The sequence below is a fragment of the Meriones unguiculatus genome, chromosome 15 (assembly GCF_030254825.1).
Source record: "Meriones unguiculatus strain TT.TT164.6M chromosome 15, Bangor_MerUng_6.1, whole genome shotgun sequence".
NCBI classification, from domain to species: domain Eukaryota; kingdom Metazoa; phylum Chordata; class Mammalia; order Rodentia; family Muridae; genus Meriones; species Meriones unguiculatus.
This window is the reverse complement of record NC_083362.1, coordinates 5,130,951-5,155,189: the sequence shown is the minus strand read 5'-3', so window position 1 is coordinate 5,155,189 and position 24,239 is coordinate 5,130,951. Positions and strand designations below refer to the sequence as shown.

The window sequence follows — 24,239 nt, the reverse complement described above, 5'->3', positions numbered from 1 at the left end:
CTCAGATACTGCAATGACGTGCTGTGGAGTCCTGGAGATTCCTAGAAGCAAGTCAGCCTGTGTTACTGAACAGTAATATTTTCAGTCATTACATGAAATGATCCCCACCAGAAACCAGGGCTGGCTGAACAAGGAGCTTGGACTCTTGAATTTTCTCAAAAGGAATTTGGGGCTGAGGCAGTGGCTTTGTCAGTAAGCTGACTGCTATTGCAAAAAGGACCCATGTGTGGGCCCCCTCCCCCCAACCATATAGAAGAGCCTGGCCAGACAGTATGCGCTTGCATTCCTGCACCAAGAACATGGAAACAGCAGGATCCCTGGGTCTTGCTGGCTAGCCAGCCTAGACCAACTGGTGAGCTACAGGATAGCGGCCGACCCTGTCTCAAAAAACAAGGTTTCTCTTGAGGAATGACAGCTAAGGATGGCTCTGGCCTCTGCATGTGCATACATGTGCATGTACACACACATAGAACCCCCCAAACACACACAAAAACTTGCACTGACTGTCCTTAGATCTCTCTCCATAAAGCTTGGTGCTCAGAAGTTTGTCTAACAGCTGCAGGACTTGCTCGTGGCTGGCTCACAACATCCTCTGGATCCTTGGATGTGCATGTGGAAACGGGGGACATAGGAGGCTCCCTGAGATCTCCAGCGCACAGAACTACAAACAGCCTGCTGGGGCATCCAGCCGGTGGGGAACTCAAGCTGATTGTCTGTGTTCTTTGAAATCAATGTGAATTAATGGCATATTTAAGGAACTCATGGGGTGAACCTAACCCTAAGAAACCGTTCAAGCTTCCCGTGAGATTAGTCCGCAGCTGAAGCTGACGGGGGAACATAAACGGGGCATTTATGTACCGCATTCATGCTACACTGCGTTAATCTATTTCAGCACATGAATTAATAACAAGAAGAGACAGTAGGGTAGAAGCAATTCCCCATTCCTCCAAACTGAAACAAGCTTCTAGCTCTCCAGTATTTTATACTTCAAAGTAGAAGTGTTCTAAATTGTCATTTCCATGGTTCCTATTGAGAAAGTATGACCAAAAACAAATAGCGAATAAGAAGAAAGTTATCAGAAATAGCCAGCATTCGTCTTAAATATTAAATCACACTTCTTCCAAGGGGTCTTTCACGGAACCCTAACGGGTCAACTCTGATTAAGTATGAAGCCAAAAGGTCCAAGAAAGAAGCCAGCGATGATTTCCTTTCTCCACTTAGATGTCTGCCTGCAAGTGTCTGCTATGTATTTAGTGACATGAACTTGATAATGGCATATGAAAGCAACATGCCAGCATTTTAGTTCCAGTGGAAAGCAAGAGGGCAGCCATGACTCTGTCAGAGAGAAGTGTTCCCACATCATGGCTGCTGACAGCAAGGCTTTGCAAAGCTGAATTAAGTCTCAGCTCTCCCATTCCTTAGCTCTGGGCTCTTGGGTGACCCACTAACCTTCCTATGCAGAAGGCTTTCCAGTCCAGAGAATACAAACAACAACCTCCAGAAGGGCGGCGAAACCTTTGGCTTCCCGGTCCCATTACAAGTGGCCTCAAAGTTTCACTGAAGTAAGTCATTTACTTGCATACTTACCATTTTTAGAATACAAAGTGGTGATCATTCAGGATGTTCATTCACTCATTTGAAAGCAGTGGCATGGCAGTCACTAAGGATAACACAAAGGGTGCATTTATGGAAGACATATTACCCCCAGACAAGGACTGTGAGGAGCGGCATCTGCTCAGGTATTTCCAGCGTATCTCAATAAGGGAATTAGATGCTCACATATCCTTTGCAGTTAGGTTTGTAATGCACTCATTTGAAGGGTGTGAATAACATGCAGGCTGAAGCTCAATAGTTGGGAAAGGGCACTCATGTTGATGCTGAAAGCCAGTGAACAAGGGTCAGATTTGGATACCTGAACAATGAGCCTCCACCAAGGGAATGTCTCGACTCTGTTACACTAGAATCCTTTCATCTGGCTCAGCCTCTGGCTAATTTTCTACACTCTTGACATTGTTGGTTCACTGCATTTTGCAGTCTTCCAAATGTTAACACGTGTCATTAGACAATGTGAGAAATATCACATGTTAATACAGCTTCCTACTTTATCAAGTCTTTAAATAATGAAAAATGTCAGGTTCATGGTGGCACAGGCAAGATTTCAAAAATTCTCATTTTTCACTTGTGAGCTCAGTTTTTATCATGAGCCACAAATACTGTCAGACACCTCCCCACTCCCAGTGAAATGGGCTTATTTTATTCATTTTCAAAAAGCGGGGGTGCCAGGCACACAAGTCTGAATTAGCATGGTCTGTCTGTCAGTCACAACTTGAAGTGAAAACGCAGTGCCAAGAAAAGAGCAGCTAGCTCGGCTGCCAGCCCGGATAACTCACAAGGACTTTGCCTCAGAGCAACCACCGTCTATTTGCATGCAGAAGAAGAGCTTTCTACGTAATTCGCAATGGAACAAAGGATATTAAAAAGACATCTATCAGAGTCAAAATTTAATGCAATTAATGACTTTTACTACTCTATCAAGGATACCCTTAAGAGAGCGAGGTGTTTTTTTTTGTTTTGTTTTGTTTTAAACCATACATGCTTGAAAGGGAAGAAGCATACGCCAACTGAAATCTGGCCCTGCTGACTGTCTTGAGCTACTTCATCAACTGCCAGGAGTTTCCTCATGATTATATTTGCTTCATGGGCAAAGTCTCATTGCAGAAAAGAGAGAAAAAAGATCTAGCTCTGTGTTATCAGGGAAGATTGTGACTTCATAACTTTCCCTGGCAAAGGTTCTCAGGGCCACCAGGAGAGAAGGGAAATGAAGAGAGGCATCAAGATAAATATCTAAGAAGCCACTTGGCAAAGTAAGACTGGGACCCTTCCCTACCTGGGTTACACATGTAACCAGAGTGCACACACACACAGAGAGCCTGACACATGCAGAGTCCAGAGAAGGCAGTTCCTGAGTCTCCTGAATCTCCTCGCCCAGTGTTTCTGGGATCATGCCTTTCCCAGGCCCACCAGCCCACCGCCATCCTTGGACATCCTCCTCTTTCTAAGAACCGTCTCTATTTCCGTTACTGAGCACGTGTCCCTGGCTGTGCTTCTTTGCACTTTTGTCTCTGATCCATGCACATAATCATGCCCTGGGAACTGCAGTTTATCACAAGATTAAGTCAGTCCATGTTCGCACAGCATGTACAGCGCCAGTGGAAGCTCATCTACCTGCTAGCGTCCTGAGAGCAGGGTTCCGTAGAATGAAACGGCATCTTCCTACGGAATGCTGACTCTTGAACTTCATCCAGAACACAGTTACTTCTGGCTTTCTAAATAACACGCATAAATCAGCCTACAGCCCTTAATGTCAATAACTATTAGGCCAGAGAAGTTGTTCCATTTAAAGAAAAACAGGTGTTCCTATTTTCAATTACCTCAGAATTCCAGAGAAGCCCAAATATTGATTTGATTATTTATTCTTTCACTCAACAAATATTTATTAAAGACCTAGTAGGACTCCTATGAGATAGGAATACAGATGTGAATTTAAAAACGGAACAGAATGAAAATTCACACCTTCATGAACTTGTCTTCTAGCGATGGAGATAAACAGTAAACAAATAAGGAAAATATATAGGACAGTCTGTTTGGTGAAAGCCTATATCTCTTTTGTACAAATTGCTTTGTATGTGTTTGATGAATCGGAAGCCAATGTGGGTATGATTTATGCATCGTTTCCCCCCAGAATATTAATGCTGCAACGTTCACACGGACAAGTTTAATCATTTATTTAAGAGTCAGCCATAGAATTAGGGACACAATTAGCAGCAGTAGCAGCTGCAGCTGCCTAACTTAAGAGTAGTGATAACAGCACTGTGTGCTGGTTTGCCGAGTGCGTGCTTCACCTGTGCAGGAACTACAGCACTTTCCACTGCAGCACACTGCTGAGAGGTGCTGAAAGCGGGGGCAGATGGATAAGCCAGAAGGCTTTCTTCTTTGCATCAAAACAGAAAAACAAGAAGAAATTGGCTTGGACTAATATTTTTTTTATCAGTGTCTTGACTGGAAACTTCCATAGATTTCCTGTTTTGTTGTTTTGGTGTGTGTGTGTGTGTGTGTGTGTGTGTGTGTGTGTGTGTGTGTTGCTAGACCTGATGTCAATCTCAGATGTCCTTTCTCATGTACTGTCCACCTTGACTTTTGAGACAGAATGTCTCACTGGCCTGGAACTCACAAAGCAGGCGTGGCTGGCTGGCCAGCAAGCCCTAGGAAACCAACCATACCTGCCTATGTCTTCCCATGGCTAGGAGTACAAACGGGGCACCTGGCTCGGCAACATGAGTCCTAAGGATCAAACTCAGTTCTTAAAGACTGCACAGCAGGAGCCTTATGAAGTAAGCCCTCCTCAGCCCAAGTTTCATAGGTTTTAAATGGTTTAGTTTAATAGAATTTATACCATAAATCATATAATGTTGATGTATAATTATATAGCATATGGAATTATTATGAACACATGTGGAAGAATAAGAGCAACGCCTACATATAATATAGTAACACTCTAAAGAGAAAACAGAAGAGGGAAAGAGATTTGAGTAAGGGATGGCAATCTTAAATGGGAAGGTAAGATGGCTTCCCTGATGAATGACATCTGGGTAGAGCCCAGGACAGCTGATAAAGCCAGCCTGGCAATCAGCAGTGGCAGAGCTGGGCAAGATCCCTGAGGCAGGCGTGAATCTAGATACAATAGGAGACTAAGGCAGGTGAGTGAAGCAAGTGGTCGTAGGGGGAGGGGGGCCAGGCTACAAAGCCAAGAACGAAAGGCCATAACAAGACTCTATAACGTTTACAGCTGACACTGGATGCCAACACTCAGTCAGCACTCAACTGTGCTGGGATGAGGGGTGAGGACTATGCTGAAGAGCACGCCATGTTAGTCCAGATAAGGATGATGGCGCTCTGTGACAGCAGCGGGAAGCAGCAGAATGGGCATGCACTGTCAAGGGGCGACACAATTTCTAGTCACAGCACACGAGGCTTGAGACACAGAGCCAAGGTTTCTACCACAGAAACTAGAAAGACGGTCATTTCTTAAGTGTGCACGAGGGCTGAAGAGGCAGGGTACCATGGAAGCAACAGAGCTGGGGTCAACCACAGCACGCCAGAGAACCCACCCTGTGCCACGTAGCTGGTTGGCACCCAGTCAGGTTCATGCGCAAAACAACCAACTGATGCATGAAATGGCACAATCCCAAATCATTAGCTGTATACAGAAAAGGTCTTTGATTTAAAAAACAAAGACATGAAGCACACAAATTAAATAATAATAAAAACAATTTAAACAAGTTGTCATGAGGTAAGCCCAGCATACTGAGAGGCTAAGGGACAAGTGCTTGACAAGCTTGAGACCAGCTGGGCTGAGATCCTACCTCAGTTTATTAATAATAAATAGTTTAGTGATTTAAAAAGTCCTAAATTCAATTCTGTTTTTCTTTAAAGCCAAAACCAAAAAAAGAAAAAAAAGAAAAAACAAACAAAAAGCAACAACAAACACTTAAAGTTCTGATATCATTTTATTTTGAAATATAGTTATGTTTTAAATCACTTGGTAACTTAAACTCAATTTGCATAATCATTCCTAGTGAAGATCATTCTGCAAGAGAAGAAGAAATTAATCAGTGGCTGGCACTCCTGCCTAAGATCGGCAAACCTCTTAACCGCGTGCCAGCGTCAGCACGTCGGTGCTCTGACGGCAGGGTTATGATGGTGACTCTGCACCCACTGTTCTTCCCAGGAAGAACGGGTGTGAGCAGTGTGACAGGCTAGCTCCCTTGAGCAGAGGAGGAGGCAGTCTGAGCAGCTCACCCAAGCCTGAGGACAGAGTTTTCCTCCAAAACATTTTCTTTTAACAAAACATTCTTTACTTTGTTTTGTTCCTCAAAGACAGAATGCCTAAAACCCCATTGGCTTGTTTAATGACACCTTCCGAGGCAGACCCAACACAGAAAAAAAATGAAGAAATTACATAATAGTCATTATATTTACTACCTCTATATATTTCCTCCTCTTTCTTCAAATTTTCAAGTGCCCATAGACAATTTATCAAGACATAGACCATGTCTTGATCTGAAAAAAAAAAAGGAAAAGAAAAGCATTAAAAATTTTGAAAATATCTAAACTCACAGTTATGCTCTGACTACAATCAATAATAAACATGAAAAAGACCACAGCAAAATCACGGCATACCAAGAAACCAAACAATGTATACTTTTGAAAAAAGTGAGTAAAAAATTGTGAAAGGAAACAAAAATATATTGAATTCAATGAAAATGCAATATGTCAAAAAAAATAATGTGGGGCGCAGCTACAGTGGTGTAGACAGGAGAATCGATAGCGCAGAAAAGCTTATGTTTCAAAAATGGCGGGATAAAACCAAATCAATGACCTATATTTCTACCTCAAAAATTAAAATAAACCCAAAGCAAGATTCAACAGATCCAAAACATTGGCTCATCAGAGGGCTGGGGAGGCAGGAGCTGAACACAAGCAAGACCAAAAACTGTGGTGGGGTAAGAGAATCAGCAAGAAGAGGTGTCACTGAAGTCCCAAGGCCATCAGGACACTACAGAAAAGTTCAAGCTCATAAAGTTGGCATCTTAGAAGATAGAAAGAAACCAATTCCCAGACAGCAGTGGCTGTAAACTTCATGTAAAATGGACCAGCCCAGAGAGTCCTGTAACAGGCAAAGAAATGAAGTCCTTCCTGGACGGCTTCTGAATAGAGCACCTATAGACGCTGTGGGTCCCCAGAGGTTTCCTCTACTGTTAAGACTTCCCATCAAACTAAGGGATCTTGCTCAGAAAGAGGAAAGGACATTCTAGAGTGTCGTAACGCCTGCTGTAAAATCCTGACAAAGGCAAACTAAGAAATCATAGACAGATAGATAGCACTTATGAACTTAGATATAAAAACCCTCAATAAAAAGATCAGCAAGTCGGAGCTGGCACGAAGGCAGCGGACAAAGGTGCTTGCCACCAAGCCTGCTGAGCTGAGTAGGACTTCCAGGATCCATGTGGTAGAAGAGAAGTGACTCTCATGGTTGTGCTCTGACCTCTATACACACGGTGACACATTTAAGCCTACACTCCCCATGTGACTAAATATGTAGGAAAATAAATAGAACTTTCAAGATTGCCTTATTTTGTGCTTGCTTTGGCGGTACGCGTACTGAAATCAGAATGATACAGAAGAGTTTTGCATGGCCCTTTCCCAAGAATGACACAAATAAGTGAAGTGCTCCATATTGTCTTAATATGATCAAAACAGTATGAAATTCTCAAAGAGTTAATAACAGTATTTTAAAACATAATGTGATTATTTTAATTTGAAAATAGGGTTATTAAAAATATATTAGTTAATAGAACTCAGTAATGTACCCAAAATGGGGATATTTGAAGTATGCAAGGCTAGTTCAATACAAACCTTAGCATAATCTGCTGTATGAATGGGACAAAAGCATTATTTATCTATCAAATGAAGCAGAAAGAAACTGACAAGATTCAACCTTCTTGATTTTAAAAACACAAAGAACCTTCAGCAACTGGGAACAAATGGAACACTCTTAATCTCATGCAGAACATTGCAAAACCCTACATCTAATCAGTGTTCAAACCTGAATGTCTAGTCACTCAAGGATGTCAGCCCTGATCATTATATTACAGGAAGGCCTGTCCACTGGAAGAAGGAAGAAAAACATGAATAAAAGACATATTTCAGAAGGAAGAAATGCAAGTGTTCCTGTTTATAGAAAACTCTGTTTTCTATATAGGCAATCCCAAAGAAGATAGCACACACAGGCCTTCTGAATAGCACAGAACCAGACAAGACTCTACAGATGAGCACAGTCAAGGGTCGTGTTCACAAACAACAAACATGCTAAAGACAAAGCAAGACATGTGAAACCACAAATACCACCACCAATAATGGGAGCACTTAGTTTTAAAAGGATGATCTGCTGGAAATTATAAAGTTCTGATTTCAGAAATCAAATAAAGAGAAGGGGCTGAAAAAGACAGCTCAGCAATTAAGAACCCTTGCTGTTTTTAAAGAGGTTCCTAGCATTCCTATAGTGCTTACAAATGCAGTCAGCTCACAACTGCCTGTAACCCTTGTTCTAGGAGGATCTGACGCCATCTGCTGGCCTCCCCAAGCACCTGCACATGTGTGTACATGCACACATGTGCACACACAAATAAAAAATGAAAAATCTTTCAAAAAAGAAATTTAAGGTAAATCTAAACACATGGGAAGACATTCGTGTTCATGGACTGAAAGAGCAGAGACAGTAAAGTTGTCAAATCTGTATAACTACACCATAAAAGTTAATGGAAGTCTGTTAAAATACCGGGAAGAATTGCCATTGATATGCACAAGGTTATTCTAAAGTTTATATGAGAAGGCAAAAAAAAAAAAAAATCTAGGCTATCTAAGACAATTTTGAAAAGGAATAAAATGGGAGAAAATTGCTCGTCTTGATGTGAAGGCTTAGTCTACAGCCACAGTAATAAAGCTGGCCTGGTACTGACAGAGGGGTCAAAGAAATAGATTGGGGAGCACAGGAAAGGCCAGACACAAGACAGACAACCAAGTGACTTCTGACAAGGGTGAAAAGCAAACTCAGTAGAGGGAGGACAGCCTCTAAAATGAAAGCCATTAGAACCAACTTAAAAACCCAGAAGGCAAAAGAACAAAACTCCATCTAATCTTCATATTGCATGCAATATCAACTTAAAATGGACCATGGACATGAATGCCAAACTACAAAATTTTTAGGAAAATATCAAGCATGAGGAAAACAACTCTGGAAACCACTAGGCACACAGTCTTAGGAGTAGAAAAAGAAGGCTGCAGGGTGGCAGGAGAGGGGGTGACTCAGTGGTTAGAAGCATTTGCTGCTTTTGCAAACGACCCGAGTTCAGTACGCAGCACTCACATCAGATGGCTCCCAAACCCTCGGAGCTGCATCTTCAGGGCATCTGACACTCTCTTATGGACTCTGTGGGCACCTACATGTGCACATACGTATGCACAAACACATGTGTATAATTTAAAGACAATAAATAAAAGCATGCTATATTAAAGAATAGACAACTTGGAAAATAGTCACTCTGCTAAAGACCATACAGAGAAGAGGTAGAGACTGATGAGCATAAGTGGAAGGGCAGAGGGGGGAGTATGTACACATGCAAACCTGGAGAAAGACTGGACTCCTCAAAACCCAACAGCAAAGTCCAAGCAAACAGAAAGTGAGAAGATACAAGAACAAAGGATCCATTGCAGAGGAGCTACAGGCGGGAAATGAGCACATGAAAGTTGTCGGCACCCTTATCCATGAGAGAAATTTGAACTAAAACTACCACATGGTAAGGGCTGGAGACGGCTCAGCAGTTAAGACTGCTCTTGAAGAAGACCTTCATTTGCCTCCCAGCACAATCAACAACTGCCTGTTAACTTCAGCTCTCTCACCCTCTTTTGGACTCTACCAGTATTTCAACACGTGTGCATGCGTGCTTGCACACACAAAATAAAATTAATTTTAAAAAAATCAACTACCATGTGCTCCCACTGCAGACTTTTTGGAATGGCTGAACTGTTGTTGGTGCATCACCCATGCTCATAACAGCGTAAGGCTCGAGGTCATTCACATACAGCTGGTGGGTGAGTAAAGTGTTTGCTGACTGTATCGTTCAGGAAACAAATTGGTGCTTTCTCATGAAGCTAGACAGGCACCTCCAGCGGCCCTGTAACTGCGCTCATGGGCATTTGTTCCACAGACATATGTTCACACAAAAACCTGTGCTCGGTGTTTATAGCAGTTTTAGTCCCTACAGGTAAAACTGGCCTGAAGCCAGGCATCCTTCCAAAGGTGAGAGGCTATACACTGCAGGACACCCGCAGCAAGGGACACTTAGCACTGGTAATGAAAGAAAACAGATTAGAGCCAGCAAGCTGGATAGATCTGCAGGCCATTTTGCAGAGTGAGGAAAGATGACACAAACTATGACTCATTCTATATAATATTCTTAAAATACCAGCATTATAGAAATAGGTATTAGTGGTCACCAGAAAATTGGAGCAAGGGGATGATTAACAAAAATAAGTGGGTGAAACAGGCAAATGTTCTTCAGATGATGACTCAGATATCAGTTGGCCTGGTTGAGATTTTATAATTTTGTAAGTAACACATTTTATGATTTATATTTATAAATATATACATCAGACTACAAATTTATAGTGCCACTGGAGAAATCTGATTAAAAAGTATTAAAGTACAAGGGCCTCTGTGTATTGTTTCTAACAATTGCACACAAATCTACAGTTGCCTCAAAATAAAATTGTAAACAAATGTATTACTAATAGGGAAAAAGGAGAGAAAGTCATTCTCCTTTTAAAAATGATTATTTTATTTTTATGCATGTGCATCTGTGTGTGGGCTTGTACCTGGGAGTTCAGGAAGTCTTGTAGTACAGAGGAGTATGCTGATCCCCTGAGATAGAGGTACTGGCCTTTATGAGCTGCCCAAAGTGGGCGCTGGGAACCGAGCTTGTATGTTCTGGAAGAACAGCAAGTGCTTTTACCTGCTGAGCCATTCACCTGGCCTCAGGAGAAATCATTCTGATCATATATTGTACGTTAATTTTTATCTGATTACAGAAAGAACGCCTATTCCCCCACTGACAAGGAAGACAAATGAAAATGATAAGGATAAATAAGTTCACACTTGCACATCTGAAATGGAGACAGACAAGTGCCCAGGGTAGACAGGAAGGAGTCTACCCTGTATGACCATAGACTGTGATTGCAAAATTAAAATAAAGACAGCACCAAATTCATACAAATATGCATAGAACTGCAACTCTCATATATTATTTGCAAGAATGGATAGAGTCCTTCCTCATGGTCAGTTTTGGACCCTACCTCTCATTTCCATGGTTATACTAGAAAGAGAAACAATACAATTATTTGTTCTTGGTTTTTAAAATAATTTGACAGAAGGTGGAATTTGCAAGACTTTGTTTAGGCCTATAAAGGGAAAACTATTTTCTTCTGGTCAAAAGAATGGAATCTGAGTCCACCTCCGGCCCTGGGGGAGGGTGTGCATGTGACATTCTGATCTGCTCCAAAGGTTAGAATATTACAGATGATTCTCTCCTCCCTGAGAATTAATTCAACTGAGCCTGTCAATTCACCTGGCCTACCACTCAGGAAGGCTGGTTTACCTGAAGATGATGAAGGAGATGTGAGGAAGAAATATCCCCATAAGGAGATCATTGATTTAAGAATCCTAGAAGCCCCACCCTTGGATCAGCTGCGTACAGATCTTCACTGCTTAGCTGGCTTGCTGAGTGTGTGTGTGTGTGTGTGTGTGTGTGTGTGTGTGTGTACACATACACATGTATATATGTGTGTGATATATATTTCAATGAGTCAGACAACTGTTGACTTGTTGAAGGTCACAAAGAAAGAAGATGTGAAGTTAAGGTCAAACTCCTGCAGTCTAATTAACTCTAACACCTTGCACTGTGAAAGTGACTATGCTTACCCTCGCAACAGGGGCAAACTTTTCTGACTGAGAAGCACTGCATACTTCAGTTCCCAAATCCAAAAACAGCATACACAAGCTTCTCACCAGTGACCATTCTCAGAGAAATGGCCCCAGACAGTCATCACATTAAGTCCATCCAAGGAACATACAACGTGGCAGAAAGATGATTACATTAAATAGCCTACAAGCAAAACAGCTTGAAGTCTGCAAGACAGGAAGACCAGTGTTAACTGGCTAGCTGACAAAAACACAGCATTCGGGCAAAACAACAAAAAGTAAAATTAAAAAAACAAAACAAAACAGAAATAGGAGAAAATTGTGTTGGATTCTAACTTGCACCTACGTATTCCCGAGAACAAGCCAAGACGTGTGATGGTGCCACCAGAGACCATAGTTTTAAAAAACTGAAATACAAATCAAGGCGTTCAGGTCAGACACAGTGGCCTTTTCTATATGTAACGCTCTAGGAAGCTGGCTGAACATTACCCATCAAATCATCCGGGCTTACCTATAACTGGCTCTTTCTTTTAATGAGATTCTGGTGCACAACCTTAAGTAGGTCTGGAGAGCCATCCTCTTCTCATGGCTGTAAATTTCACAAACCCAATGACTGTCATTTCCTAAAACTATGTAATGTCAGAAAACATGCTTTTTTTTTTGTAAATAGTACACTTAGGCTAATAAGCATATATAATGTGTCCTGTCACTAACAAAATGCAAATCAAAACCATATTTAGTGAGGTACTGTACCTCAAAACCACCCACTAAAACATCTACGGCTGGAAGACAAGTCCTGGGGAGCCAGGAAGGGGGCTAGAATCCTCCAATATCATGAGCAAAATCTGGACGGGGAGCATTCGTTCAACATGTTACGTATTAGGTAGGTGACCCCGTGACCCAGGAAGTTTACTCCACAGTGTAGAGAGAGGGCTGTCCACATAAAGAAGGCTCATGCACCAAGATCCATCAGTACAGAATCCACAGCAAAAGTGGACGCAACCCAAATGCACTGAATGCAAGGTCTGCCGCCGAGAGGCAATGCGCCGTCGCCAGCATGTGCAAGGCTGTGGGTTCAGTCCCCACCAGCAGGACAGAGATGTATCGTGACAACGCTGCGGTAAGAGAGGTGAACGGCAGAGGGCCGCACACTCCGTGACTGCGTCCATATGAAGGTTGAACTAAGTGAATCCATATGGACAAAGTAAATTAGTGGCTGCTGGACGGTGGGCTGCAAAGCAGGGCGTGGGGCAGAAGTAAATGAGGGTGTGACAACTGTGTGCTGTAGGTAAAACGTTTCTCTTGGGAACATTGAAAATTAGGGCATAGTGACTGTGGCACATATGGCTCTGCAAATATATCAAAAGCTTCAATGATGAGCTTTACACAGTTGGACTTTACAGCCGTAAATTGTGTCTCCACATATCTGTTAGAACATCACATTTAGAAAATAGCAGTATCTGTGGCAGATGTAAGTCCTTATCATCTCAATTCTTATATAGTTGAGGAAACTGAGGCATGTCAGGGTTGCAGAATCTGCCCACTGGGGCCACAGCCAGGAGGAGGCGGGGCCAGGACTAATGCCAGGGAAGCTGTCACACATATGTCACCTGAACTACAGACACAGAAAGGCTCTGTCTGGGCATGAGCAGTGGCCAGTCACCAGGGGAAGATAAATGATGAGAGAGAAACCGCTGGCTGCAGTATGGGTGGTTTCCCCAAAGCTCAGAGGTTCCCCCAGCATCAGAGGCAGGTTTCTCCGGTACCAGGACCTTAGAAGAGCCTGGTTCATGCAACCTGAAGACAGGAAGAGAAAAACGACTGGAGAGTTTTCAAACTTCCCTTCAAAATAATTATCATCCAAAGAAGTGGAATTATTTCAGAATGAGCTGAACACATTCATTCCCAGCGACCAGCGCCTCTGACTAAAGCAAAATTAGGTCATGCTCAACTGGATTGCATACCATTCCTGAATCAGGGACAAAAGGAGGTAGGGGGTATACACAATGTTTCTCCAGTGCTCCCACAGGGAAAGGCACATGCAGGAGAGTGGAGAAAAATACCCTTTCCAAAGTCCTGACAAAGATTACCATAGGCTGTTATTTGCTGTGGGTTTTTGAGACAGAATCTCATATAGCCCAGGCTGGCCTCTTAAGCCACTTTGTAGCTGAGGATGACCTTGGATGTGGATGATTTTTTATTCTCCTGCTCTGACCTCACTACCACTGGGATTGTAGTTGTATGCTACTACTACAGTTTATGCTGTGCTGGGGAAGAAACTCAGGGCTACAGCGCATGCGAGGCAAGCACTCTACCCACTGTGTCCCCAGTCCTTCCCTCCCCTTTTTCCTTCCTTCCTTCCTTCCTTCCTTCCTTCCTTCCTTCCTTCCTTCTTTCTTTCTTTCTTTCTTTCTTTCTTTCTTTCTTTCTTTCTCTCTTTCTTCCTTAACAATCCCTGCATTTTGAGATTAATTTTTATTTAGTTTTTATTTATGTGCAGGTATATTTATATGCCTGCTTTATGGAATGCACACCCATGTGTGTACAGATGCCCACAGAGGCCAGAAGAGGGCAGCGGTCCCCCCGGAGCTGGAATCACAGGCAGTAGCAGTCTGTTGGGAGTGCTGGAAACCAAATTCAGGTCTTTGGTAAGAGCAGCAAGGCTCTCAACCACTGAGCCATTTCTCTGGCCTTCTGAAATTCCTCATAAGCTAACGGTAAAATGAGTAAGATCCCTGAGAAGAGCACTGCACAGGAGCCTGCTATCATAGCACAGGTCAGCTCTAACACCTGCCAGCAAAGGCAGAGGCAAGACTCTCACCTGCATTTTCACTTAGTTCTAGCTGCAACTTGCTTTCCTCCCACATATCAGCAGTGTCCATAACTGTCTCAGTTGCCAGGGCCCTGCAGCCAGGGGAGGGCAGCAGGACATGGACTCTGGGAAAGCCGCTGGCTAGATTTCAGCTTGACCTCAGGGGCATTAATATACCACACATTCAAAACCACTTTCCCTGATTCAGAACCATATCGTAAACACATCGCATCTGAGAATGAGATAAAATGTTAAGTTGTGGCCTCGTGAGCCATTTCTGGAGTTGCTAAGATCTGGCCAGGCTCTTTGCATGAAGCTGTGACATTTACCCACGCAATGAGCCTCCGCACTTCACCGGCCTGCTGTGCATTACACAATGGCAAGGAAAAGGATGTCTGGGAGCAGTGGAGAAAGGAAACAGAACACCAAGATAAGTAAACAGAGGATAAAATGCAGCTCAGGGAAGAAAATAAATAAATAACCTTCCCTGGCAGAATTCATCAACAGAGACACACACCAACGGCGTCATTAAAATGTCGTGAGAATGGCTGGGAGGTAGAGAGAGAAAAGGGCAAGGAGTGAAGTTATAATTATCTGGACCATTATTCCAGCCTAAAGGAGAAAGCAACATCTCAGATTTGCAAGGCCTGAACCGCAAAGGCTGCTTCTCATTTTGCAAGGGTTTTGACTGGAAGGTGTGGGGGGCTTGGCAATTATATTTTAAAACGGTGCATAATCTTTTACAATAGAATGCTGACATTCTATAGTGAGACATCACTTTGATTTCAAACTGTTGGGTGACTCTTATAATGACTGAAGGAGTGCTAAGGAAATAAAGTAGCAGCAGGTGGCCAGACAAAGAAGAAGAGATTTCTCACTCCACAGGCAGTAATCAGGCTGAAATACTTTCTCCATTACATCCAAAAATAGAGCAGACAGTGATACACAGGCCTTCCCCTCAATGCACAATTCTTGTCCACAAATAGTAAAATCATATTCAGTGGTCCTGTATGAGGCCGTCAACAGTCCTGTTTGCGGTCTCTATCAGAGCATCAGGCAAAGCAGCCTTCGGTGGATATGTACTTACACCAGTCCTTCAGTGATTCTGCAAAGCACCCTGGGTTTGTGGAATCTGACCTTAACACCCCATGGCCACTGAAGGCTCGCCTTTGTACGCAGTGTGTGTGTGTGTGTGTGTGCGCGCACATGCATGCTTGGATGTGTGCAGTTGCGTGTGTGTGATATGTGTGACAGACTTATGGATGCCAGGGGTTCTACATCCAGTATCTTCCTGAAATTTTCTTTTTTTTTTTCTTTTTCTTTTGTTTTATTTTTTGAGACCATGTCTCTCACTGAATATGGACGACCAGCCAAGCCAGGAATCCTCTGGTCTCCGCTTCTGCAGAGCTAGGATTACGGGAATATACCATCACTCTTTGGCCTTTGTACAGGGGGTAGGGACCTGTACTCAAGTCCCCATCCTTGCACAGTGAGCACTGACTGAACTATCTCTCAGCTCCAAATATCGCAAGTACTTTTTTTAAAAATAAGCTTCCTGTTTGCTGTGTGAAGAAAAAGCAACACATGCACTGTTCCCACATGCAAATGAGTATGGTGGTGGACAGGGCCCAGCTCCTGGGGGCTCATATTAATCAGTAACATTTTCCTAGTTATCAGAGCCCACTGGGCCACTGCAGAGTCCACCAAGAAACCTTCCCCGCCGCCACTATCAAAACGGCTCATTGTACAACCGTTTAGAGGAGCCTCGAGATTGCTGTGGCGTTTCTGAGTGTCAGCATGATTAGCCTGGGTGAAGTATTCCTTCAACCTCATGACTTTCACAAGGTGCCCAATGCCAGGCCTCTGGGCAGGCACATGAAGGGCATACAGGAAGATGTTTCTAACAGCCAGGGCTCCCTAGGCGGCCAGTGATCCTGTTTCTGCCAGTCAGATGAAAGCTCTGAAGTAAGCAGGGCCAGCCATGCCCTACAGGCTCAGAGCAGTTTAAAGGGCTCCACCCGGAGCTTTCAAAACCTTAGGTTCTGGCCCTCAGTACTATGATGCTGCTGTGAAAGGAAAGAGGTAACCCTCACTGAAACTGCCATCTAAAACACAAGAACTGCAAGGTCAAAGGGCAGCGGTGTGGGTCGCCTGAAAGTTGATCAACACTGCCTTCCTGGGATAACTCTGAAGCCAAATGTTAAAACACAGAAATTTAAACCTCTAAAAATGCAGAAGATGCCAAAACCTAGCAATCTTCCCCCAAAGTCTCCTGATTGTAATTAATAAGTCTCTGTTGCATAAAGCAAGAAATTACTATGATTTAGTGATTCAAACATATTAACATGAATTTTCTCGACACTAAATAGAATATCTTAAGTTGCCGATCCCGTGTTTGCCCGTTACATTGACTTTGTTAGAGCATTTAGAAACATCAGAGCTTTGTTCGGCAGACTGGGACTTTCCAGATCCTCCATCATCTGCCTTCCATAATGCCTGTAGCAGTAGCCTTCACACCTCCATAAAGGATAAACAGAAACTGGAACAGGCAGGAAGGTAAAAGTTAAAATTTATCTTCTTTACTTCAAATCACTACTCAGCAGTACAATAGAGAACCAGTGGCAGGCAAGGAAGCTGAGCAGAAACCCGCAGGTCTGGGAGGCAGGCCTGAAGCTACCTGCCTCAGAACTGACATTTATCCTCATCCCCTAATGCTGGCACTGAGTTACCAGGAAGACAAATTTTCCCATCGCTGCCACAGCCACAGGCAAGTGCTACAAAAACACACGGGGAAGCAAACAGTTCCGGTTAAGTGGAGGCTGTGCTTCATAAGACAGAGAACACCGATAATCTAAAGAGTCCATCTTTCTTGCTGTTCCGATTGGTCTAACAGTACATTTATTCAAGAGGTTACTATGTAAATCATGACTTCAAAAACAATAGTAATAACTGCTAATGGAATACATGTAAAAATGAAATGAGGGCACATGGGGCGTGGAGGGTACTGGCAGATGGGGAATTAGGGGGGTGGAGGGGCATAGAAGGAGGCTGGTTGTCAGGGAGTTATGGGGGTGTGGAGAGGACCTGTGGGCAGGGAATTATGGTGGATAGAGAGGAGCCGGTGGGCAGGGAATTAGAGGTGGACAAAGGGCTGCTGGTGAGCATGGGAGGAGGCATGGGAGGGGATGGGAAGGCTGCTGGGCATCAGGGAGGCACATGGAAGGCGGGAAGGTACTGGTTGATAGGAGAGATGGGGCTGTGCTAAACCACAGGACCATATAGGAGCTGTGGAAGGCTGCTGGCAACAAAGAAGAGTCCTCACCCTGCCACCTACCCATCCATTTTAACTATGCTCAAGCTTCTTTATCCTGTTGAGCCTCAGTTCTCCTATCTGCAAAGTGGGGATAAAATTTTCAACCTCACAGCTTGAGAGAATCTAGTGATTTAATATCAAACTAGCTAGCTCTGATACACTCCACATCATCAAGTTTCTTTTGCAGCATCTAAAGGCATTTGTGAAAAGCTGAAGCAGGAGGGACTAAAGAGAAAAAGGAGAGGAGATTAAATGTGGACACCAATTCTTTTATTTCTGTTATTTGGATTGTCCAAAATTCAGATCCAAAGTAACTTTATTCTTTTTTTTCCCCAAACCCCCACATCTAATAAATTACTTCATTCTAGAACACAGCAAGCAGAAACTAAATCAACCCAATACAGATGTTGATAAAAACCCAATCAATTTAAAATGAATAATTCAATCAGGAAGGTGTCCAAAGGTTTCACTAAATCTTTCCCCACATCTCTCTTATGCTTAACACTAAGCCACTGACTGAAAAGGTTTTCATCACCTCAATCGTGAATCTAAGAACACACCCTGCAGGACCCTGTGACCTGGCGCTCTTCCAGAACATTCATCATGGGCGCACACATCACAGGAGAAACGCTTAGAGCTGGATTTGGAGGAAGTGAATTTTCTTGGCCAGAAGAGTTTTCTGTTCTTTCCCTTTTTATTTTTACCTTGTCATAGGTTACAAAGCAGTTCAGTACAGGCTCTAGCCATTAGCGTACTGTTCAAATAATGTTTTAACTTAAACAAAGTACAAGCAAGTACTCCAGGCAGCACAGTATTATTGGCTAATGTGATAAGTGCCACAGCTGAGCCTGGAGTCAGATGAGGTCTTGTCGGATAAGTATGGGGACCTGTGTTTACTCCTCTAGAAACTATTAAAATAGCTGAGCATAAGGTTGTGTGTGTGTAATTTCAATGTTGGGGGCAGAGACAGGAGGATCCCTAGGATTTGCTGGCCAGGCTTGCCCAATTACTAGACCCCAGGCTGCACCAGGAAACCTAGTCTCAAAAACAAGTTGGGAAGCTCCTGACATTGACATTGACCCTGGACCTCCACAAGTATGTGCAGGCATATGTGCACGTATACTCTCTCTCTCTCTCTCTCTCTCTCTCTCTCTCTCTCTCTCTCTCTCTCTCGCTCTCTCTCACACACACACAGAACCATGCTTATCACTCTAGTACTTGGTCCTGAGTGTGCACTTTGCTTGAAGAAACTTTGTATTTGACTGGCAAATCAGACTGTGCCAAGTCATTCCAGCTCTTCTTGATGGAGTTCCCTTATGAGTGAAATGAGAGAAGCAGGTAAGGGACTCGGATTTACAAAAGATTCAGCTAGTTTTCTTGAAATACTGAACATCCCAACTGAGTCTGAAGTAAGATTCAATTTACGAAGAATTGATTTATCCACAGCTTTCCAAGAGCAATTCTATATTGGCATAGACATAAGTTTATTGGATCAATGGAGCAGCCAACACATTTTTATTGAACACTTAGTACATGGAAGGCATTGTGTCAGCTACAGAGAACAGACAGGAGAAGGCCCGGCCCTGAAGACAGTGCTTCTTCAGCTATGGGGACAGGCTTTTATTCACTGACAACTAGGTAATAAGGCAAGAAGTCCCAATATGTGGCTTGATGTGACATGCCCCCCCGAGGGTGGTACTGTTCGGGCAAGTTGTAGAGATTAGGAGGTAGGGCTCTGCTGGAGGAAGTGCTGTTCTTGGGGACAGGCTCTTCAGGTTGTTCAGCCTGGGCCCCACTTCCTGTTCACACACTGCTTGCTTACTGAGCATGAATGTGACCAGCCAAATGTCTCCGGTTCCTGTCGCTGGGACTTTCTTGCCACGATGGGCTATAACTCCTCAGAATGTTCAGCCAAATGCAGCTTTCTTCCTTTAATAGGCTTCTTGTCAGCTGTCTGGTCACAGCAATAAGTAACTAATACACACAACAGGGAGTGTCATGGTGACCCTGATGTATAAACCTGACTGGGTCATAGGATGCCTGGGAGTGCATCACTCATTCCAGGGTGTGTTTTAGGATGCCTCTGGAAGAGAGAAACAACTGAACAATGGAGTGGCCAGCGCTCAAGGTCCTTCCCAAGGTAGGTGGGCATCAGCCCATTTATTTAGAGCAGTGCTTATCAACTAGTAGATCATGGCCCCCTTGGGGTCACATGTCAGATATCCTGCATATCAGATACTTACATTATGATTCATAATATTAGCAAAATTACAGTTACGAAGTAGCAACAACATAATTTGATGGTTGGGGGTCACCACACCATGAGGGACTATGTTAAAGGGTCACAGTGTCAGGAAGATTGAGAACTGCTGATGTAGAGCCTGCAAAGAAGGAAGCCTGGGAAGGGTTGGAGTCTCATCCCAGGCCTCACTACAGGAGCTGGGACCTTGGGCTCCTCCCATTAGGGCCAGCAGCTTTCCTGGATCAGTAGTGTCAGGTCTCTCAGAGTCTGCAATGTCTTCTAATTAAACCCTGCCCCTACCCTCATTGAGGGACACGAGCAGGAGTCTCCCATACCTTCCACATCACGCCTGGCTATCCTCACCAGCCTCATCCAACACTCCCTCACTCCTCCTCAGGCTTTGGCCTCATCCTGGCTACTGTCTTCACGGTCCTTTTTCCTTTGGGTCAACTTAGCACTTTTACGTTAGGACTTCTTTGCTGCCTCTGGACTCATTGTGAGCCCTTTCAGCAAGGCTTTCAGATATAAGTAAGACTCTTCTTGAGACAGGGCCCTTGCCAGTACCCACTGTGTTAAACCCTGATCTCTACATGGCTCCCAATGACCTTGCCATCCCTCTTCTTCTCTGAGAGCCTGTCACCACACCAAAGACTCTACCGTGATGCCAGCTAACCCTGTTTTGTACCTCACTGCCTTAAAAAATATTGCCATGGAGCTCCTATTTATTTGCTTGCTTGCTTATTAATTGAGTCAGTGTCACATGTATGCCTGACTGACCTTGAACTTGCTATGTGGATGCCTCTGCAGGGGTTACAGGTATGGGCCACCACACTCACGTTATGTGGTAGACTGAAGCCAGAGCTCAGACATGCTGGCCAGCACTCTGCCAGCTGAACTACACCCCCAGCTGGGATCCCTTGTTCCATTCGCTCACTCAGGACTTCTCCAGCCATGCCGCCTTTCTGCTGTGGTAGCAAGAGCAGACTCAAGTGTAATGTCTTCGGTCCAGCATTCACAACATTAAAACAGTGGCACTCTGTTGTTGGACATGGATGAAGTTGCTTCTGAGGTCATTCCCCACATGTGGTGGGCAGTCTCAAGCATGGAACCCTGTTCCTTCCCCCAGGACACATCCTCTGCTCACATGAGCTGGGAATGCTTGTACGTACCTCAGCCCTCAGCCTGTGGCAGGTTCTGCTGATAACCATACTGACCCTTGCCCACTCTTGTACTCCCATTCAAAAGTGTTCCTTCTGGGCACCTTCAGTGTGGCATCTCTACAAATGGGGCCCGCTGAAGTCCCTCAGCCCATACCAACCTGGCTAATCCAAACACCCTCAGCTTCTCTCCATGACCAACCCCACCCCCACAGCCAATTCCCCTCACTTTTTTTAGTATAATTTAACTCCCTTCCATCCCATCTTTTCTAGAGTCCACATTTGCATATCCAAAAGCTCATTAATGTTCCCACTAAATCACAGAGCCACATACTCTTTGTCTCCTTTAGCTACAAAGACATTGCAGAGGCCCCAACATGTGAACCTACCTGCTAATCCCAAATCTAAGAGAAAAACAGACTAATTTCCCCACTGACAAGAATTACACTACATCTTTAAAGGTGTCAATCTCTTCTGCTTTGACTTTTTTTTTTTTTTTGTCCTGCTCCATTTAATTTACCTTTCCTAACCTGGGCCCATCTAACTTCAGATTCTCCAGCCCTCTGAACATCACGATCACACCCACTTAGAGCACTGAACCCATTCTGGTTAGAGCTGGGGCCTCGCAGTCCTGGCCATCCCATTGCAGCCCCTCAACCCTCCTGCATGCTGAAAGGAGCTGATAGGCAACACCTTCCTTTACCCTCCCTCTCCCCACTGCCACCCTGGGGAGTTGCAGGCAATCTGACTATGGGCCAGCAATTTGGGGTACAAGGGCCTGGGAGCCCCATCCTCCCTTAGCAAGTTTAAGAAGGTGAACAGTGCTTTGTCTGGTGGGACTGGCCCTCCCTAGCTTTATAATTCTGCCTTATTCTCTTACTAGCTGTCTCAAACTGAAGGGTAGTTGATCTCAGTGACTTTTTCTAGAATCTAACCTCTCACCCTAGGCTCCAAACCTGCCATCCTCCTGCCTCTACCACCAGCCGCCATGCTTATAATAGATCAAAAGCCTCCTCAGCAGCTCTGTGTCCTGGACTCTGTTGCCTCCTGCTTTCTCCTGCTCTTCTGCTAGCAAGGGCATCTTCTCTTTTTCCATGTGTTCACATCTCTTTGCTACTTCCCCCTGCAGCAATAGTCCTGTCATCTCGGACACCCAACCCCACTCCAAACCCTTATCTCTAACTCCCCCATTCCACATTCTGCTTCCCTGGTCAACTCCATGACCAGTCTCTGCCCTTCTTGTTATCCCTATTTCTTGCCTGGATTATTACAAAGTGGTCTCTCCTACTGCTCCATGCACCTGTCCAGATTCCTAGGCAAACAGACCTCAAGTGTTCCATGAAATCACAAGTCTAACTCTGTCCAGGATCTCTAGAAAGCAGAGCCTGAGGCGAGGGTTCAGCGCTGACTTTTTACTTGTGAAGTGCAAGCTAGAGCAGTAGGAGGCCAAGAAACAGGTGTGTGGTGCCAGGGAAGATGTAAAATGATAAATGGGTCTCTCTGATTACGAGGCAGAATCCCAAAGATGGATGAGTTCCTACGCTTGTTGAAAATGCCTCAGAGAGACGGCAGTACCCGGGGAACAGTCCATAGGGGAGAAAGGATGGGCCCGAATGGTGCAGCAACCTCCGTGACTCACTGAGCCAGGCTTACCTCTGAGGAGCAGAGCCCACCCCTGAGGGGCCCTCAGTGACAGTTCAGAAACCATGTGGATGTGACATCCTACACAAGCCAAGGAATGGAAGGACAGCTTGATCCAAATGGAGAGGGGCCATGAAAGGGTATGCTTTACTGCTTCACATTCAAAGAGAGAGTCTTGAAAGTGGTGCCACAAGGGAGAGAGGAAGAGCAGCTAGAGACTCTAAGAAGGTGAACCAAGGCCATGCCCACATCAAGACCTCCATCTGAGTACAACAAACAGTGTCAACCCTCCAGAAACTAACGCAGCATAATGAAGGCTCCAAGAAGCTGTCCAAAGACCTTTCTGATGCCCCAGACTTACTATGCCCAGAGCTTCGTTTTGCTTATGCTATCATAAACTGGATTTGCAAAAACATGCTTTGGAAAAGAGTATTCAGATAGATTTATTCCCTTCTGCTAGCCACTTTCGATTGGCACTGGGTTCCTGTCAGGGAGAGGGAGCAAATGGGGGCTTGAGAGAGAGTTGCTAAGCTGGATCTTCCTTCAGGCAAGAGGTTTATTAACATTGCAGCAGGCAGGAAGGCAGAACTTCTGAGGGAGAATTTCACACCTCCTCCCTAGGAAATAGCCGACTTCTAAAGTTTCCAAGGGAATGTGGTTGGGGGATACACCACAAGGAAGTAGGCTTAGTTAATGTGTGACCATTCTTACCTGATGTGGGGAGGGGCAAGGCATTCCTTGCTTAAGTTTCCAGAATAGAGGTGACTATGTGTCTGGGAAGGCTTGCTGTAAATGCGAAACCCATGCAACCTGACCCTAGGCAGGTATGTTTGAACCTTTAGGGTTGACAGCCTGGGTGTGTTCCTGGCCTAGATACTTTCTTTTATGGCCTGGTTCCCTAACAGTTCCCTTGGTGAGTAGTGAGGGATGAGGGTAAGCTCTGACACCACAGCAGGACTCCAGCCTTGTTTTCACATCCTCTCTCGAACCCTGACCTTCAACCTGACCAAACTAAACTCTTCACAGACCCTTTTCTTCCCCTGTTAAGACTGCCCCCTGCACTGGAAAGGCCCTCCAACTTCTCTACGGCTAAATATGGTCTGCGCGGCAGGTGCCCCCAGACCCTGCAGGCAGGGATGGTCTTCTCAGAGGTTGCTTGGGACTTCTGTCTCTTCTTTACTCTTGTTCCATTTCTGCTTCCAAAATGTTGAGGCTTGGGTGCCCCAAGATGATGCTCTTACCCCTACCTGCATCTTAAGGAGATCCCAATACTTTTGCATGTAATAACCACTCAGAGAATCACACAAAAACGAGCACTTGGAACTGAACAGAAGTAACCTCCAAAAGGCATGGACACGACCTGCCCTGCTCTGCCTCCTCCTGTGGATCCAGAGGCAGCTGATTCTCCTCATGCTCCCACACTATTCTAACCAGAATATGACTCCAAGGTGAGTGAGGCTCTCTATGAATCAGTCACC

General features: G+C 44.4%; 1 protein-coding gene and 1 non-coding gene across 2 annotated transcripts in view; one reads left to right on the top strand and one right to left on the bottom strand.

Annotated features, from left to right (window-relative positions):
• Nucleotides 1-24,239, bottom strand: part of Sdk1 (sidekick cell adhesion molecule 1) — an 898,365-nt gene that overhangs the window by 572,343 nt on the left and 301,783 nt on the right. The gene's annotated exons all lie outside the window — the stretch shown is intronic.
• On the top strand, nt 7,198-7,302 carry LOC132648195 (U6 spliceosomal RNA). Its single transcript, XR_009586570.1, has one exon. It is a non-coding gene; the product is annotated as a U6 spliceosomal RNA (small nuclear RNA).